At 47.6% G+C, this 16,501-nt stretch overlaps 1 protein-coding gene across 8 annotated transcripts in view; it reads left to right on the top strand.

Annotated features, from left to right (window-relative positions):
* specc1la (sperm antigen with calponin homology and coiled-coil domains 1-like a) overlaps positions 1-16,501 on the top strand; it is a 389,888-nt gene that overhangs the window by 19,729 nt on the left and 353,658 nt on the right. For 4 of the 8 annotated variants that reach the window (XM_038794076.1, XM_038794067.1, XM_038794059.1 and 1 more), the window contains exon 1: positions 2,854-3,381. The exons of 2 other annotated variants lie outside the window; for them this stretch is intronic. The gene's annotated coding sequence lies outside the window, so the exon portion shown is untranslated. Of the gene's footprint in view, positions 1-2,852; positions 3,382-16,501 lie in introns of those variants that run through there. 2 more of the 8 variants (XM_038794093.1, XM_038794084.1) reach the window with 1 other exon arrangement.

Raw genomic sequence — 16,501 nt, 5'->3', positions numbered from 1 at the left:
GCTTGTCCCAATCTTTATTGAAACCCTTCATTAAAATACCCTGCCTTTAATACATTCTTGTCCGATCTCTGTGTTTATGCAATCTCATTTGCAGCTGCTATCAGGGGGGGCTATACATATATCCCACTAATCTTAAAATCCTTTTCTATTCTTTAATTCTATCCATAAAGTCTCAACTGCCTGTTTACCTCTCGTTGTATCCTTTCTGGAGAGGTCATGTGGGCTCAATGGGTTGTGTCCCTGCCTCTTATCCAGAAGTTCCAAGTTCAAGTCCCAACCCAGGGCCTGATGATAAAACAGGTTGAGTATCAATCTGCAAATCCTTCAAACACATGCCAGTGGCAGGTGCTGAGAGTGAAGAGACTTCTGTAACGGAAAGAATGATGTGGCCTCGACCATCACTATCTATAACTCCAGTCTACAATGTGCTTACAGTGGATAAATGTATGTTTTCACAGCAGCTTGTACTTTGAGTAATCTGTAACACTACAGCACCATAACCTCTGATCACTGAAATTATTTCATCTTTAAATTCAGAGGGGGAAGGTACTGCAAAGACTGGCTGTGAGGTGGATCAGCCGCCTGGTCCAGTTAGCTTACATTCCAGTTTGCTAAAGGAAGTGAGGGTGGAGATATTAGAAGGAATCTTCATTTAGATACAGTGGAGATGCCAGAAGATTGGAGAGATTATCAAGCTTTTGCTCTGTAGCCCTCTAGGTAACAGCCTCCCTCCTCTACCTTGCACAGCTTCGTGCTCCGAGGTGCCGTGGTTTATGTTCTAGCTGTCCTTCTGCCAATCTTTATCCTTGCAGGTAGCTTATACCTGTTGGATAGGTTCAATTTCTATGAATCTGTGTTCTCTACCTCTCCTGGATTTTCCTTACTCTGCACATTATTGGTCACAACTAACACATTAACTAAAATACTGGACAGAAAATGTAAATTCTTACTGCTTCAAGCTTACATGAACAATGATAAGTATTGGAGGTGAAAAGCAACATCTTTGGGCAGCACGGTATGGGCAGCACGGGCATGGTGGTTAGCATAAATGCTTCACAGCTCCAGGGTCCCAGGTTCGATTCCCGGCTGGGTCACTGTCTGTGCGGAGTCTGCACGTCCTCCCCGTGTGTGCGTGGGTTTCCTCCGGGTGCTCCGGTTTCCTCCCACAGTCCAAAGATGTGCGGGTTAGGTGGATTGGCCATGCTAAATTGCCCGTAGTGTCCTAAAAAGTAAGGTTAAGGGGGGGGGGTTGTTGGGTTACGGATATAGGGTTGATATGTGGGTTTGAGTAGGGTGATCATTGCTCGGCACAACTTCGAGGGCCGAAGGGCCTGTTCTGTGCTGTACTGTTCTATGTTCTATCTTCCTCCTCTGCACCAAATTCCCACTCTCGCCAGATCTGTCTACTGTCTGTATATACTGCACTTTTTTATGACCAGGATATGACCAACTTTGCCTTTCTAAAGACCAGTTGGTGGTCTGCTGGATCCCAGGACCAGGTTGGGTCCCAGCCTGATGCTGAGCCTGTTGGACAGAGTACCCGGAGCTGATGGGAACGTTAGGGAGCAGCCAGGACATTCAGAGGGAGATGTCACCATCACTCCAGCAGGTCCATAGCCGCTTGGAGGAGTCCCAGGGGCTGTGGGCATAGGAGATGTCGCTGACAATGCGTGGCATTGAGGCCAACACTGCTAAGGTGGTTACCGCAGTGGAGAGCCTTGTGCACGGACATCGGCACCATTAGTGGAGATGTCCAAGGCGTTGTGACGGCTATGGCTGCGGGTCTCGGCAGAATGCCTGACTTGCTGGGGGATGTGATCCAGTACAGGCTGACCTTGATGAGATCCTGTAGGACATGTCCCGCTCACAAATGGGGGATGGCTGAGGCACTGCGGAGCTTGTCCCTGTCACAGGTGGGCATGGCTGATGCGCTGCAGAGCATGTCCCAAGCACTGAGGAGAATTGCCGAGGGCATCAACACGTTGGTGCAGCCATCAGAGAACTGCCAGGGCTGGCAGTGCCAGACGATGCAGGGGCAGCCGGGGCTCGAACCAGCTATCGTGCCATCACGCCTACGGGAGCAGGCCGGTTGCATCACAAACTGGCGCTTGGCAGGGTTTTTGTTTTCGGTCTCTCCCACTACACACCGGCCTCGTTTTGCTTGAGAGTGCAACAAGGCTGGAGAATCGTGCACACAGTTATTTATAGTCCTACCTGTGAGGTACTTGTGTTATGTTAAAAAAACAAAACTAGCCACTTAATTATTAACCCATTCCAGTTTACTGAGATCATGAACCATGTTCAGCGACAGAAATGAAAACATTTACTTTTGCATCCAACTCCCATTTAATTTTCAAACAGTTTTTAGTGACGGTGCCATTCTGGCACAAAGCATTGACCTAACACTAAGTGATGAGATTATTTTAAAATATTACATGTAGCTGTAACTTGGATATTAATGACTTTAAATGCCATGTATCTGCCTGGCAGGGCAGGGTGTAGATTCAGGGCAGGTTGGATGGGGGGCCAGGCAGGGCAGGGCAGGGTGGACTGTGGGCGGACAATGCCGCCCAGCAGAGCAGGGTGGATTGCGGCTGGACTATGCTGCCCAGCAGGGCAGGGTTCACCAAGGCAGGGTGTTGCTGCCCGGCAGGGCAGGGTTTACCAGGGCAGGGTGTTACTGCCTGTCAGGATGGACCAGGGCACGGTGTTGCTGCCTAACAGGGCAGGGTGTTACTGCCTGGCAGTGTGGACCAATGGAAGGGTGTTGCTGCCTGGTAGGGCAGGGTGTTGCTGCCTGGTAGGGCAGGGTGTTACTGCCTGGCAGTGTGGACCAATGGAAGGGTGTTGCTGCCTGGTAGGGCAGGGTGAGCCAGGGCAGGGAGTTTCAGCCTGGCAGGGCAGGGTGGATAGGGGCAGTGTGTTGCTGCCTGGCAGAGCGGGGTGGATCAGGGCAGGGTCTCTCTGTGCAAGGTTAGGGTGTTGCTGATGGCAGGGCAGGGTGGACAAGGACAGAGTGGTGCTGCCCTGGGCAGAACAGGGTGGTGCTGCCCTGGGCAGAACAGGGTGGTGCTGCCCTGTGCCCTGGCAGGCAGCATTTGGCTCTCAGTTCCATTCTCAGCCACGGGGCCCTGAATCTCCAGCTGCCCGATTCGGGGCGCTGCTGGGGGAGCAGGGGCTCGGGGTTGAGCTTCTGCCGGAGAGGCCCCCGGTTGTGGGCCCACAGCGGCGAGCTGTCCGTCATTCGCAGACCTCTAGAAGAGGCGGCTCCAGGCGGAGGAGAGAGGCCGAAAGGCCGGGCGGAGCCCGGAGAAGCGGCAGCAGCAGCTTCCTGAGCTGGCAGCACTACACAGGCTGGTCTCTTGTTCCATTGCGTGGAAGGTAAAAGCAACTGTTTGACATGTAATTCCTCGGCCAAGTATATCCAACTATTGCGCGGAGTTTGTTGCAGTGTTAGAGAAGCAGACGACTGTGTTTGTTTCCATCTCTTCCGTACTATGTTTTGAAACTTTCAGTGAGCGTACGTCGGGTATTTTGTCAAATGTTTTTTAAAATCAGGTTTCAGAAAATATTTCGGGTTGTTTATGTTGCTGTGAGCTCATTAGGAATTCCGCAGTGTGTGGAGTTGAGATGCGGCTGAGCTGAATAAGGAATTATACTTAACTGCAGGGGAGGACCCTGGAATGTTGTGGAATACTGGGTGAGGGAGCCAGTTATTAATTTGTGGTCACATTTTGATTTTGACATCGCCCTGACAGCATGGAAACAACCATTTAATCGACCAAGCATATTGGTGTTTATCTTCCACGAATACTAGCCTTAATCCCAGTCCTGTCTGCCATCCCATTTCCCCATCCCATTTCGTCTCTTCTCTTTCAAACTCACCATGTCATCTATTAAAAGCTGAAATGGAATCTGCTTTGATTACTGACTCTTGTATTGTATTCTATAACCTCTCAACTCGTGTGAAAATGTTTTTCCTCTCCTCAGTCCCTTGATTCTATGTCAACTTGTTCAATTTGGTTTCTACTGACAGACCAAATGCTCCAGAATTTTAGACAACTCGAACAAATCCATACTTGTCCCTGGTTTTCTCATGAAAATAGTCTGAGGTCAATGCCATTGGTCTCTCCTGCACGCTTCAGAAATACAAAACTGCTTCATTGCCTTAGCTACTGTTGGATAAAGTCTCTTTTACTTCATAAAGTGTATAGAATCCTTTACCAAACCATTTTTGGTGCTGGAGTCCATTAGGATCTGGACTGTCATATCCTTAAAATGTTACCTTGAGCTGGCATTTATGCTTTCTGTCCCAGGTGGTAAGTAGTTGTGAGTGATTATCTTTGCTGCCCATGCTCCAAAGATGTTCGGGGAATTGGCACGCTAAATTGCCCCTTAGTGTCCAGGGATGTGCAGGTTAGACCATGGGGTTATGGGGAGAGGACGGGGTGGACATGGGTAGAGTGTTCATTTGAAGGGGTCGGTGGACTCGATGGCCTGAATGGCCGCCTTCTGCATTGTACGGATTCTATGATTCTTAAAAAAAAAATTTGGAGTACCCAATTCTTCATTTTTCCAATTAAGGGGCAATTCAGCATGGCCAATCCATCTACCCTGCACATCTTTTTAGGTTATGGGGATGAGACCCACGCAAACATGGGAAGAATGTGCAAACTCCACACAGACAGTGACCCGGGGCCGGGATCGGACCCGGGTCCTCGGCTCCGTGAGGCAGCATTGCTAACCACCGCGCCACCATGCTGCCTGGGGTTTCTATGATTCTAAGGTTCTGTAGCCAGGCCTTTGCCAGCTTTCTGCACTGTCCTTTCAGTGGACAGTTATTAGTTGTATTGGGAGAGGTGTCTTGGAAGTTTCAAAATGTGGACAGATGCAGAAGCTAACTGGAGAAATTGAAAAGATTGAATTAGATGACATGGAATGTTGTTTGGCAATTTCTGGGAGGGCATAATATTGTCATAATTCTACTCATGTATATCATGAGATGCAGACAGGCAGTGATTGACACACAGGATAACCAATGAACACACATAACACAGAACAACCAATCACCAGACAGGACACCACCACTATAAAGCCCACAGGGCATTAAGGCTCTCCCTCTCTCACAGGACACGGCTAGGGAGATAGTCGCAGTGCACAGGCCAATAAACATCATCACCATGTGACAGAGAGCTAGTCTGGTCAAGCCAGTAGGAGGTTATCAGTTAGGTTAATAGAGTGTCAACCCACAGCAGATTATGTACAGCAATCAATCAGTTCAATAAAACAGTGTTGGACCATCTCCTGTGTCGGAAGCCTGTTTCTCGTCTTACTGCATCCAGTTGCAGTCGATGTTAGACCAACACAGACAACACATCAAATATGACTTTCCATCTATGGTGAATGCACCAGAGTGGGGAAGAGTTGTTGGGCACTGAAGGTTTTGCAAAAGACTGACATTTATTATTTCTGGATCCGATTTTTTTGTTAAAGAGGAAAAGGCTGTGCAACAGGATTGGTCTAAAGACCTTTGTCTCAAAGTCGAGGCATGTGTCAAGGGAACATGCCAGTTTCTGAAACAAACTTCCCTGAAATTATGCTGTGCAGTAACAATGCCTAAGCATTCCGTCATGATTAAAGATATTAAGATACATGGGATATAGGAACAGTGCGGAAATGGCATTGAGTTAAACGACCAACCATAATCTAGTTGAAAGGCAGAGCTGGCTCAAGGGGCTGAATGGCCTATTCCTGTTCCTATTTCCTATGATTGGAGTGTTGAATATATTGGAGATGTATGTGTGATTTCTTGCCAGTGTACTGAATCTTTTCCTCTTTCATTATGTTTTCCCTCCCATGGTTTTCTCTGTATTTTCCATTTATTATGGTGACCTTATGTTAGATTTTCCTTTTAACACTCATGCCCTCGTTCTCTGTCTCAATATTATACCCTTGCTGCCTCACTTGCCCGGTCCTCCACCCAACCTTGCATTCTCTCTTCCCCCTCTGTGCTACCTGCTCTGTGTCACGCACCTATTCCCCCCTCCCTTGTCTTCCCCGCCATTCCTGAATCATTGCCACTTCCTCAAGACCTCCCTCTTCCCCAAGACCTCCCTCAATTCCCCCCACCCAATGCCTCCCTACGACCCCCTCCCGAGTCCTGTAAATGTATAACTTTTGAGTCTTGATTTAGTTATATCTTATGATTGAAACATTTAATAACAGTAAAGGTAATGTCACCATAGTCCCAGGTGACCAGAAGCTGCTTTCCCTTTTGAGGGCGAGAGCTAACTGGCTGTGATTTAATAGCAAACCGAGGCCTCTCGTAACAATCTACATGGCATATACTTTCAGTCTGCCTCCTTGACTTCCGGAAGCTGTTCCTTCGATGCACTGTGAGGTGCTGTTCACCACACAGACATGCGCTTAGCAGCCTCCGTTCCCAACCCTCTCCTCCCATTCTCTCACACAGCCCCTCTCCAGTAACCCTCTTTCCCCCTCTCACCAACCCCTCTCCCCAAACCCATTCACTCAACAAACACCTCGCCGCCAAAGGCTTGGGCTCTGGAACCCCACTGACATGGGCTCCGCTGTTCTCTCTCTCTATCTCACCTTCCTTCTGGACCCAAATCCCCCCCCACCCCCAAGATTTGAGTTTTGCCACCGCTTTCTGGCCACCTCACTATAGCATCTTAGTGTTCAGGGGACCAGCTCCAAATCTCCTAGAGATGTGGCTGAGTGGGTTGACGGCAGCGCATCCACAGGCGCAATGTGCCTGTTCAAGCACCAAAGACACAAGGACAAAGGCAAGAGAAGGCTATCCAGCAGCCTTCAAGTCACTGCCCAAAACATACAAAACAAATGGTGTCCTGGGGGGCAACCAATAGGAAGTGGAGAAAAATGTAAAATTTGGGATGGTTGGTCACCCAGCTTGTGTCTCTGATATCACCCTGGCTCGCTGCTATTTCACGGATGGCCTCCTGACATGACAGCTACATCGCGCATCTGCCTGAAATTCCAAACAGCATCAGGAGAGTGCCCTCAAGGGGAGTTAATTGATTACTCCCCATGGCTGGGCAGGTAAGCATCCTCTCTCTCAACCTATTACTGCACAATCCTGTGGCGGCAGGATGGTGTTGTGGATGTGACATCCCTCCTGTTTTCAAGTCTCACCCCACTGTTCTTTAAAACCACCTCGCCCAACACTTGAAAATTCAGTCCCTGTCACCCAGAAGATGATTTTTTGGGATAGTTCTGAATTGAAACACAGCAGCTTGCATTTAGGCAAGAAAATGTCCCAAGGGACATATAGATATGATTAGACAATAAAGGAAACCAAGTCAAAGGAGGTGGTAATAGGAGGGATAGTTAAAAACATGAGGAAGAATTGGGTTTTAAGGAGGGTGTTAAAGGAGCCGCAGTGGAGAGAATTCTAGAGAAATGGCTTAGATAGCTGACATTGAGGTGAAGAGAAAGGGACATGTTGAACAATCAGTCAGACTCTTGGGAGTTCAGAGTGGACTTGTGTTGGTGGGTGGGGAGGTTTGCTGGTAGGGATGGTGAAGAAATTGAAACTAGATCATTTAAATGAGAGGCGTTGGAAGATTGTGAGAGGGCATGATAATGTGTGAGCAATCGTGTATTTTACCCCCGTGTTTCTTAATTTTCACATGGATTATAAAGTATGCAATTGGCAGTGGAAAACAATTGCCAGTAGCAGTGAAAAGCCCCTAGTTTAGTTTTCTGAAACATTGGTTAACACTAGTCTTCAGGATCAGCATGCTGCATATCATTAATTTCCTACCTTTCATAATTGTGAGCTTAAAAAGAAAGCACTTGCATTTCTGTCGTGCCTTTCACAATCACAGTATGTCCTAAAGTGTAATCTAGCACTCCTGAAATGTAGTCACTGTTGGAATGTAAGTGCAATCTCTTTGGGATAGCCTGAGGTCTTGAAAAGCATGATATCAAAGCAAATTCTTCTGTCTTTTCTCTCTTGCTTTTTGTTGCCCTCTTGATTTCTCTGACCTTCACTTTATATTATAATGTATATCACTTTAGCACTTACACTTCAAATGCAAGACAACATGCAAGATATAAAAGGAGGTAATGTAACTCTCACAGATCTTGGCTTAATCAGCTGGAATTATGACATAGGTAGGACTAAAGAGGTTCCACTGAGGGAGAATGACCGTCTAGGACAGGAAGTTTCAAAGTGTGAGTTGCGACCCGCAAATGGGTCACAGGCGGGTGTCAGAAGTGTCACTGTGTTCTGAATCCATCAGCTGCTGACACAGATTTTCCCAATGTCAGCATTCAGAAGCCTGCAGGGAAAATCCTGTCTAAAATATGAATTCAATTCTCTAGGGGGAGCAATTATTTGATGGATTTCCTTTAAACTTTGTGGCTTCCGTCCCCCCTCAACCCATCATTACCAAGTCTTTCCTGGTGGCGGCTCCGCTTCGAAAATGATGAGCTGAAAATTCCTTGCCTTCTCCTGGCCCAAATGTTCACCCAAACCTGTTCCATCTGCACTTCAAACCCCTGAACATGGACTCCACGTGTTCTGCCCGATGCCAGTGGTCTGGTGCATTACATAAAGGGGACCGTACACCCCTTCGGACAACCATCCTGCAGCAGAAAGATACCGTTTTCAAACAAAAGGAGACCAACAGAGAGCTCCCCGCCAAGATATGCCGAGAGACAGTATGTCAAAGACCTTGGGGGGGGGGGGGGCAGTGAGAGAGAGAGGAGGAGGAGGATGGTGGTGGTGTGTGTGTCGGGTGTCTGGGTCAGGTTTAGTGTCATTGTTCATTGAATAAACATGCACCAAATAATTGAATTGCATTTAAGCCACCTACAAATCTCGATTTTAATATCACTATATTCAGATTCATGGCTGTTTTATTTTTTTAAATAAAAATGTTCTCTGGGCTACCAGGGAAGCAAAGGCCAGAACGTCTGCCTCTTTCTCCTCCTGGATACTATCCCTCTGTCCTCTATCCCCCTTGGCGGTAGGAGCGGGAAGGTTGAGACCTGCCTGCGTAGGAAGTCCCGCACCTGTAGGTACATAAACTCATTTCCTCCCATCAATGCAAATTTCTCCTCCAACTCCCTCAGGCTGGAAAACCTCCCCTCTACAAACATATCTCCTTCCTCTCGATCCCTGTTCTCTGCCATCTACGGAACCCTCCATCTAGCCTCCCCGGGGTAAACCGGTGATTATAGCAGATTGGAGATCAGACCGATGCTCCCTCTGCTCCCACATGTCTCCTCCATTGCCCCCAGACTCTCAGGACCGCTACCACCGGTGGAGCACCATGCCGACGGGAACGCTCCCAAACTAGTGCCATTGCATGATGCCGCCCCCACTCGCTGTGTTGCCTGGATCGCGAACATCTCACTTTTCCCTATGTTCAATTTATAACCCGAAAACTGGCCAAATTCCCCCAGAATCCTCATCATTTCTTCCATCCCTTCTAGCGGGTCCGAAACATATAGGAGCAGGTCGTCTGCGTATAGCGAGACTCTGTGTTCCACACACACACACACACACACACACACACACACACACACACATCCCCCCCCCCCCAACTGGACCAGCCCCCTGAGGCTCTCGACTCAATTGCCAACGGCTCTATGGCCAGCGCAAACAGCAGTGGGGAAAAGGTGGCATCCCCCTTTGACAAAGAATCATCGGATTCGAAACGTTAGCTCTGTTCTCTCCCTACAGGTGCTGCCAGACTTGCTGAGACTGTCCAGCGTTTTCTCTTTTGTTTCAGATTCCAGCATCTGCAGTAATTTGCTTTTCTCTAGGGTGTGGGAATACTTTTTTTCCTGTATTAGACAGCTATTTCGAGTAAAAGAGCCTATTTTCGGGCGGTAGGAGGAGAGCCACCTGATATGGGACTGCTCAGCATATCACCATCACCCGAAGTCATCATTGCCACAGTATTTATATGGCCAGTCCAGTTCTGGTCAATTGATGGTGAGGTATTCAGCAATAGTCATGCTATTTAATATGGAGGGGATACCATTAGATTCTCTCTTGTTGGACATAGTCATTGCCTTGCATGCATAAATGTTATTTGCCATTTATCAGTCCAAGCTTAACCACCACTCGGGTCTTGCTGCATATGGACACGAACCGCTTCAGTATCTGAGTTACAAATAGGACTGAACCACTGCAGCCATTGGTGAACATCCTCACTTCTGACCATGTGATATAGGGAAAGTCTTTGATGAAATAGCTGAAGATGATTGGGCCCAAGGACGCTACCCTGAGGAACTTCTGTAACGATAGCCTGGAACTGAGATGGTTGACCTCCAGCAGCCATGACCACCATCCTTTGTGTAAGGAGTGAATTTTCTTCTGATTCCCCTTGACTCCAGTTTTGTCAGGGATCCTTGATGCCACACTAGGTCAAATGCTGCCTTAATGACAGGTGCAGTCTCTTGACTCATCTTTGAAATTCAGCTGCTTTTGTCCATGTTTGAACTAAGGTTGTAATGAGATCTGGGACCAAGTAGCCCTGGTAGAACTCAAGTTGGACAAAGGGCGGGACAGTGGCTAGCACTGTTGCATCACAGCACCAGGGTCCTGGGTTCAATTCTGGGCTTGAGTTACTCTCTATGGAGTTTGTGCGTTCTCCCTGTGTCTGCGTGGATTTCCTCCAGGTGCTCCAGTTTCCTTCCACGGTCCAATGATGTGCAGGTTAGGTGGATTGGCTATGCTAAATTGTCCCTTAGTGTCTAGGGATGTGCAGATCAGGTTTTGGGGTTACCAGGATAGGGGGGAGTGGGCATAGGTAGAGTGCTCATTCGAAGGGTCGGTGCAGTCACGATGGGCTGAATGGCCGCCTGCACTGTAGGGATTCTATGATTCATGAACAGGTTATTAAGTGTCACTTGATAGCACTGTCGATAAAACTTTGCGTGACATTGCTCCTGTTAGATAGCAGATCAATAGATTAGAAATTGGATTTGTCTTGCTTTTTATGGAAAGGATATATCATATTGTTGGATAGATGCCAGTTTTGCAGCAGTAGGTGAAGAGCTTTGCTAGGAGATCAGTTGGTTCTGGAGCACACATTTTCTGTGCTATAACCGGCATATTGTCAGGGCCCTACATAACGTAGCCGTTGCATTATCTTGTGCATTCAACTGTTTCTTGATATCACGTGGAGTGAATTGAATTTGCTGAATTCTCACGTGCTGGTGGGCGCCTCTGACTCTGCATTTCTGACTGAATAATGTCGCAAATGCTGCAATCTTGTCTTTTGAACTGATGTGCTAGGCTCCCTCATAATTTGTGAAAGGGATATTTGTGAAGCATCACCACTTAATAGTTTAATTGTCCACTGCCATTGAGGAACACGTGTCAGGACTTTAGATTTTAGATCTGATCTGTTGGTTGTAGGATTGCTTAGCTCTGTTTATTGCATACTGTTTATGCTGTTTAGCATGCATGTGTGCTGTAGCTTCTTCATTTTGGTACCTCTATTATTAGGTATGCTGGCACTGCTCCTGGCCTGCTCTCCTCCAATTCTCATTGAACCACTGTTGATGCCCTAGCTTGATGGTAATGGTAAAGTGGAGGATATGCCAGACTGAGGTAATTGTCAATCTGAGATTGACTGATTGGGTATTAATGGATTAAGGGAGGTTCTTCCTGTGGCCTCGTGGTCTAGGTCAGTGAACTGGTAAACCACAAACCTAGAGCAATGCTCTGGGTTTCCTAGCTTGAATCCCGCTACGGTAGATGGTTTCAATTTAAAAAATCATCCTGTGGAAGGCATGGTGAGCTGAAAAATGTAAAGTGGTTATATATAGTTAGGTCACAGTTCCGTAGCAATCTGATAGAATAGCACGAAACAGGCTCAAGGAGCTAAATGACCTATTTCTGTTCCTGTATTGCTATAACAGTGATGCTGATCTTTTCTTCTAACTTAATTTCAATTTCAATCTCTCTCTCTCTCTCTCTCCCTTCTTCCCCCCCCCCCTCAAATTCAGTTCGACTCGGGGAGTGATTTGGAGGAGAATGACAGATTATCATTTGCATTTAGCAACTTAATTTGGCATAAGAAACCAAAACAATTGGGCAGGTAATACGGACTGGTTTACGGAGGATGTAAAGTCTGCTACCTGGAATGCATGGTTACACTGAATCCAAATAAGTTGTGTATAAACCCCAAAATGTACCTCCTATTCCATGATACCAGAGGGAAGTTCTTGTTTAATTTCATTCACCTCGCAAAGGAAATGCAGTGGTTGCACAGCATCTGAGATTGCTGTGAAGTGTTGCTTCCTTTCTGCTTCACTTTTTGGTGGCCTTGCGCTGCTTGAATAATACTGTGCTTGAACATGGAGCTTTGTGTCCCTTTTTGATTCAACAAATACAAAGCTTGGTCTACAGTTTTAAAACATGTTGATGGCTGCCAGCCAAAAACCTGACTGATCAAATACTCAACTTCAGAGCACAATATGTTGAGGTCATCAGTCAGTGCCTTTTGACAGTGTGACCGATTCAAACACATTCCATGTTGGGGGTCAAGGGAAAGAAGATGTTACTTTATAAATCTTGGAGTTTTTCAATAGATATATGGATATTATAGAATACCTACAGGGCAGGAGGCCATTCAGCCCAACGAGTCTGCAACAACCCTCAAAAGAGCATCCTACCCAAACCCACTCTGCCGCCCCATCCTCGTAACCCCACCTAACCTTTGGACACTAAAGGTGCAATTTAGCCTGACCAATCCGCCTAACCTGCACATCTTTGGACTGTGGGAGAAACCCACGCAGACACGGGAAGAAAGTGCAAATTCCACATAGTCACCTCGGTTCCTGCCATGAGGTAGCAGTGCTAACCACTGTGCCACTATATAATAAACAATGAACATTTATTATTTTCAGGAAACATTCATTTTGTTTTCTTAGTCTCACTAGAATTTTCACTTTCAGTATCTAATTTCTTACCTATTGCCAACTTCAGTCATGTTAATTCATGAGAGCCTTTCAGAGATGGTCATTTGTAAACAGTTGGGGGCTAAAGGTGTTGAAATCAGAGCCAATCTGGAAACCATGCTCTAGAATATGGAAAAATCCACATCACTACATATTGTGTGGAATTGATGTTACTGCAGCCGCCCTGCGGTGTTGCAAGAAAAATGTTGCAAACTTTATAACAGAATTACTTTTCTCCAATTAAAAGTAGGAAGTACTTTTTGTAATCTTTACAGACTTTCCTCCTTGTCGTTTTAACAGAACCCCCCCCCCCCATCTGAGCTTTGTATTGTCATTTAATGAGGGTTGGTTTTATGTGCTTAACAGTTGAGTTAAATGAAATGAAAGATTAAGCCACATTTTGTATCAAAATCATATTGTCGTTTGCCAGAATGGAACCTAAGTATTGCTGCAGAAAAGGGAGACTTTTTGTCAAAGTTTTTCATCTTGCACTCATCAGGACAATCCCAAGAATTCCAATGTCAGGAAAATAAGTTTATATAATGTATGAGAAGAAAGTACTGATTGATTGGTTGCCAAATGGACTCTGATTGGTAGAGGCATTGCCATGGAGAATGCATCAGTTAATGGTGATTGTTGGTTAACTGCCAAGCATTGTTTGAAATTTTATCCAGGCAGCTTTACTCTCCTTTTTTGTAAACATTTTATTGAGGTGTTTTTGATTTTACAACAACAACTAAATAAACAATGTGATGAGACCATCAATTCACGTGACACGTGGTTTAGAAGTGAACAGTGGTTTTAATCGTCTTACAACAGTGCCTGCCTGTGACACGATGAACTCCAGATGAACTGGCAGGCAGGCTCTTAGCATCAACCTTTATACTTCCGGTTAGGGGGAGGAGTTGTGGGTGGAGCCAAGGGTGGAGCCCAGTACAAACTCCCAGTGCATCTCCCCCAAGTGGCAGAGCAGCGCAACTGCTCATGTGCCGAGCTTACAGAGACATAGTACAACATGTATAATACAGTGTGAATTACGCTACTGTGATTCACCACGCAATGTACATGAATCTATAAACATAGTGCAAAAGCCATGTCCCTCCCTTCCAGGTCCCACCTTTATTAACCCCCTACTCAAAGCTAAACTAACCCCCCCCCCCCCCCCCCCCCCCCTCTGCTGACGATTAATTTTCCGCAAAGAAGTCGATGAATGGTTGCACCGTCCGGGGGGGGACCCCAAACATTGACCCTCTCATGGCGAACTTAATTTTCTCCAGACAGAGAAAGCTAGCCATGTCAGATAGCCAGGTCTCCGGCTTCGGGGGCTCTGAGTCCCTCCAAGCTAGTAGTATCCGTCTCTGGGCTACCAGGGAAGCAAAGGCCAGAACGCCTGCCTCTTTCTCCTGGATTCCCGGATCTTCCGACACTCCGAACATGCCACCGCTGGACTCGGTGCCACCCTTGTTTTTAACACCTTGGACATGACATCTGCAAATCCCTGCCAGAATCCCCTAAGCTTTGGGCATGCCTAGAGCATATGGACATGGTTCGCTGGTCCTCCCGCACACTTTGCGCACCTGTCTTCCACCCCAAAGAATCTGCTCATCCGGGCCACTGTCATGTGAGCCCAATGAACGACCTTGAATTGTATCAGGCTTAGCCTGGCACATGTTATGGACGCGTTGATTCTACTCAACGCGTCCACCCATAGACCATCCTGTATCTCTCCTCCCAGCTCCTCCTGCCACTTGTGCTTCAGCTCCTCAGTCTGCGTCTCCTCTGATCCCATAAGTTGCTTGTAAATGTCAGAGACACTCCCTTCTCCTACCCACCCTCTGGAAACTACCCTGTCCTGAATCCCCCTTGGTGGTAGGAGCGGGAAGGTTGAAACCTGTCTACGTAGGAAGTCCCGCACCTGCAGATACCTGAATTTGTTTCCTCTCGCCAATCCAAACTTCTCCTCCAGCGCCCTCAAACTCGGAAAGCTCCCATCTATAAACATGTCCCCCATCCTCTCAATCCCTGCTCCCCGCCATATCCGGAACCCCCCCATCCATACTTCCCAGGGCAAACCGGTGATTATTACAGATTGGGGACCAGACCGATGCTCCATCTGCTCCCACATGCCTCCTCCATTGCCCCCAGACTCTCGGGGCCGCCACCACCACGGGGCAGGTGGAGTACTGTGCCGGCAGGAACGGCAGAGGCACAGTTGCCAACGCCCCCAGACTGGTGCCCTTGCATGAAGCTGCCTCCATACGCTCCCATGCCAACCCCTCCCCCATCACCTACTTCCTGATCATGGCTATATTCGCCGCCCAGTAATAGTTACTAAGATTTGGCAGTGCCAGCCCGCCCTCTCCCTGACTCCGCTCAAGCATTACCTTCCTTACTGGCCTTGCCCGCCCAAACAAAGCCAGTGATCACTTTGTTGACCCGTTTAAAAAAGGACTGCGGAATAAAGATGGGAAGAAACTGAAATACAAACAGGAATCTCGGGAGGACCATCATCTTAACCATCTCCACCCTCCCAGCTAGTGACAACGGAAGCGTGTCCCATCTCCGAAAATCATCCTTCATTTGGTTTACTAGTCGAGCCAGATTTAATTTATGCAGCCGGTCCCATTCCCACGCCACTTGGATGCCTAGATACCGAAAGCTTCCCCCCCCCCACCTAATCTAAACGGCAGCTCCCCCAATCGCTTCTCCTGTCCCCTCGCCTGGACTGCAAACATCTAACTTTTCCCCATATTTAGCTTATACTCCGAAAACCGGCCAAATTCCCCTAGAATCCTCATGATTTCTTCCATCCCCTCTACTGGGTCCGATGCATACAGAAGCAGGTCGTCTGCATAAAGCGAGACTCTGTGCCCCCCCCCCCCCCCCCCCCCCCCCCCCCCCCGACCAACCCCTTCCAGCCCCTTGAAGCTCTCCGAGCAATTGCCAGCAGCTCGATAGCTAGCGTGAACAACTGTGGGAGAGGGGGCATCCTTGTCTCGTCCCCCGGTGCAGCCTAAAATAGTACGATTTTGTCCTATTCATCCGTACGCTCGCCACAGGAGCTTGATACAGCAACCTGACCCAGTCAATAAAGCCCCGCCCGAATCCAAACCATCCCAGTACTTCCCACAGATATTCCCATTCTACTCGATCAAAGGCCTTCTCTGCATCCATTGCGACCACTACCTCCACCTCCCTACCTTCGGGGCATCATGATCACGTTTAATAGCCGCCTTATTGGCCACCAACTGCTTACCCTTAACAAACCCTGTCTGGTCCTCCCCAATAATGTCTGGAACACAATCCTCAATCCTGGAGGACAAAATTTTGGCCAGCAGTTTGGCATCCACATTCAACAAGGTTATTGGCCTGTTGGACCCACACAGCTCCGGGTTCTTGTCCCGCTTAAGGATCAGCGAAATCGTGGCCTGGACATAGTTGGGGGCAGCACCCCTCTCTCCCTTGCCTCATTGAACGTCCTCGTCAACAACAGTCTCAATATCCCAGAGAACATTTTATAGAACTCCACTGGGTA

The sequence above is a fragment of the Scyliorhinus canicula genome, chromosome 1, assembly GCF_902713615.1.
Source record: "Scyliorhinus canicula chromosome 1, sScyCan1.1, whole genome shotgun sequence".
NCBI classification, from domain to species: Eukaryota; Metazoa; Chordata; class Chondrichthyes; order Carcharhiniformes; family Scyliorhinidae; genus Scyliorhinus; species Scyliorhinus canicula.
Note: the sequence above shows the minus strand (reverse complement) of the source record. Positions and strands in the feature narration are given on the sequence as shown.